General features: G+C 39.9%; 1 protein-coding gene across 8 annotated transcripts in view; it reads right to left on the bottom strand.

Annotated features, from left to right (window-relative positions):
- Positions 1-3,836, bottom strand: part of Wdr47 (WD repeat domain 47) — a 53,161-nt gene that overhangs the window by 38,373 nt on the left and 10,952 nt on the right. The window lies entirely within an intron of this gene.

Genomic DNA, 3,836 nt, shown 5'->3' with positions numbered 1-3,836 from the left:
AAAAAAAAAAAAAAAAAATAGCTCAGATATTGTAAAAGTACTAATCTGGGAGAAATACACATTGGAGTGATGACAGATGAAATGATGAGGTCTGAAGTGTCTCAGAATAATCTGCAGTAACAATATCAGGTGTGTCTAACACTCAAGACACTGCCACAATGATGTCACCTACAAAGCCCATCTCAAGAATACCTCCCCTTCCCCAATTGAGTTAACAACAAAAAAAAAATCATAATTTTAAGTAAGTTTACAATTTTTCACTGTGTTAAATTCATATACAGCATAGGAAACATGCAGCCTGTGGATCAAACATTGGTCACCCATGAATCATTTTGGAGTTAAACATAATAAGGCTCAATTGAAACATGCAACATATTGGTAATTTCAGTGTTGTACTGGTAATATCAACTATATTTCAACACTTTAAAATTCCTTCAACTCAGATTAATTAGTCATGGGTCTAAGGAAAACCAAATACCATTATTATGCTAAAGAAACATAACAATAAAACAACTCCTAACAATATTCTGCTGTACCTATCTAGAGATCAGCGTCTTGCTCAGTCATCATGACAAAAGTTTCCTCTTGCAGCAGATGGAAACTAATACAAAAACCAGAGCTCAACAATGTGCAAAGAGTGAGACACTTTGGAACACTCAGTCACAAATGGGATGACTTCATCAAACCTCTCCCACTTCAGGGATCACAGAACTATGCAAAGAGGAAGCTGAACAATTCCAAGAGCTAGAGGGGATGAAGACACCAAAGGAAACAGTGCCTTCCAGACATAATGGTACTGACACACATATGAACCCAAAGGCAGCATGCACTGGTGCTGCACAGGTCTAAGACAGATGGGGTCCTCAGAGGGGGACATGGACAAGGACTCCCATCCCTAAACAAGAACCTACCTCCAATTGACAACTGCTTACAAAAGGAAAATTAGTTTTCTCCAACAGAGTCTCACTGGGTATATAAGCCACACTTAAGGGCAGGTCCCAAGCCCAGCAGTAGATGACCAACACAAAACAAACTCAATGATATTTCTGTAGAATTTTTTTGTCTCATATTGTTTTGTTTGGGCATTTTTTAAAAACTTACTGGTCTTTTGCTTGTGTATTATGGTTTTCAATTTTGTTTTTATGGATTTGTTTGTGTGTGTATTTCGTGCACATTTTCATTTTTTAAAAATTCTTGTTTGAGGGCTGGAGAGTTGGATCAGAGGGTAAGAGCATTGCCTGCTCTTCCAAAGGTCCTGAGTTCAATTCCCAGCAACCACATGGTGGCTCACAACCATCTATAATGAGGTCTGGTGCCCTCTTCTGGCCTTCAGGCATACGCACAGACAGAATATTGTATACATAATAAAGAAATAAATATTTTAAAAAAATTCTTGTTTGATTTTTTTTATTTGCCTGTTTTCTCAGAGAGAGAGAGAAAGAGAGAGAAAGAGAGAGAGAGAGAGAGAGAGAGGAGATGTAGAGTTGAATGCATAGGGCGGTGGAAAGAATTGGGAGAGGAAACTGTGATCAGAATATTTCATTACAAAAACTGTTTTCAACAGAAAAAACTAAAATTCCTCTTCCTAATACTTACCTAAAATCTGTAGAGATACAACTGAATACACAGGCTGTGAAAGCAGAGAGATTTATAACTCAGAGGACTGAAAATTAGATCCTCTCATTTTGCATAAGCCATATACAACTGTACTTTTCAAATGTTAAAACACATAGGAAACACCCTGACAGATTACAAGAACATGGACAAAGGTAGCTCTCACTTTGCCACATCTACTGTGAAAATGAAGAGCATTCTCAGCAATGAGACTGTCCACATTCCAGAAAATGTGACATCACACTGAAGGGGTGTGGTTACTATAAAGGGCCCTGAGAGGAACCTTTCAGGACTTAGATCACATCAACATCAAGCTGAGTTTCATTGAAAAGAAAAAGAAGAGGTTCTGGGTTGATGAATGGCTACTGTCTGAACTATCTGTGGTCCTGTTCAGAACAGGACCGGGAGTGTTACACTGAGCTTCCATTACAAAATAAGGTCTGCACATGCTCACTTGCCCAGCACTGTTATTATCCAGGAGAATGGGTCTCTGGTTGAAATCTGAAATATCTTGGGTGAAAAATATGTTTTTTTTTCTCAAGCCTAGATAACCCTTTAAGGAAATGATATTAAATTTGTTTCAATTCCATGGCTTTGAACCAACAAGTCACAACAGTTAAGAACTGACCATCACAAAGGTTTTAGATGGCCTCTGTGTGTCTGAAAAGGGAGCAGCGTAGCATGCTGATGAGTGAGACCAGAGTTACCCAGCTCCAGAAATAAGATCCCGGACGAATCATAAGTACAATTTGGGAACAATAAAAATAAAATACCTCTATTAAAGAAAACAAACTCGCCGGGTGGTGGTGGCGCACGCCTTTAATCCCAGCACTTGGGAGGCAGAGGCAGGTGGATATCTGTGAGTTCGAGACCAGCCTGGTCTACAAGAGCTAGTTCCAGGACAGGCTCCAAAACCACAGAGAAACCCTGTCTCAAAAAAACAAACAAAAAATAAATAAAGAAAGAAAGAAAACAAACTCATAGCAGGGCTGTCAATTTGGCTCAGCAAGTAAAGGTCCTTGCTGTCCAGCCTGACAACCTGAGTTCAATGCCCAGGACATACACAGTGAAAGGAGAGGAGAGACTTCTGGCAAGTTATCCTCTGACTTGCACATTCTATGATATGCATTGACTCACACAGACACAAAATAAACACATATATGTAAAAACTTCCTCAGAGCAATGCAAGATTATCATGCTAATGGACTAGCTGCAAGAAATAGTCCTGTTAACTAACAGGACTATCAGGAAGCTTTCTTTCTCATAGGACCAAGTCATTCTAACCAAGCTCACAGAAACATAAGCACAAGCTTGTAGATAATCCAGTTCTGCTCTTCTCAATCTGTTAATTCTCTATTTCTCCATGAAGAGAAATGCAAATGTACAGCCAACTAGAATGTTCTCATCATCAAACAGCATACTGTCTGTTATACAGAGAAGCTGCATGGATAAGGAGAAGAGTGTGTTAAGATAATTACTTAACTAAAAAAAAAATTATAGCCCCTGGCTAACCTGCAACTCGCTATATGGACCAGACTGGCCTCTAACTCACAGAGATCCACCTGCCTCGACCTCCTGAGTGCTGGAATTAAAGGCGTGCACCACCATGCTGGACTTATTTATGTGTATGGTTTCCCTGCTTATATATCTGTACACCATGTGCACGCAGTACCTAAGGACACCAGAGGAGGACATAAGATCACTTGGATCCATCATGGAAATCGTCATGAGGGAGGGGGACACACGATCACAACACACACAGGACAGAACAGGATACATCACATATGTTCAACTAATGCTAGTTAAACAAACTTGAGATGCAAAAAATGTTTGGCAGTGGTGACTCATGCCTTTAATCCCAGCACTCCGGAGGCGGAGGCAGGCAGATCTCTAAGTTTGAAGTCAGCCTGGTCTATACAGAGTTCTAAGACAGTCAAGGCTACACAGAGAAACCCTGTCTTGAAAAACAAAAAACAAGTCAGGCAGTGGTGGCACACACCTTTAATCCCAGCACTTGGGAGGCAGAGGCAAGTGGGTCTCTGTGAGTTCAGGCCCAGCCTGGTCTACAGAGAGAATTCCAGAGAAACCCTGTCTTGAAAACAAACAAAAACCCAAAACGAAAAAAAAAATACACATGCATTGATTCATACATACATACATACATATCATATACTTCTAAGGCCATAAGAAGTTAGTTTTGTTTCCAACTTCTCTATTTTTTT

This window comes from Microtus ochrogaster, unplaced genomic scaffold (assembly GCF_000317375.1).
Source record: "Microtus ochrogaster isolate Prairie Vole_2 unplaced genomic scaffold, MicOch1.0 UNK25, whole genome shotgun sequence".
In the NCBI taxonomy this organism is placed as follows: domain Eukaryota; kingdom Metazoa; phylum Chordata; class Mammalia; order Rodentia; family Cricetidae; genus Microtus; species Microtus ochrogaster.
Note: the sequence above shows the minus strand (reverse complement) of the source record. Positions and strands in the feature narration are given on the sequence as shown.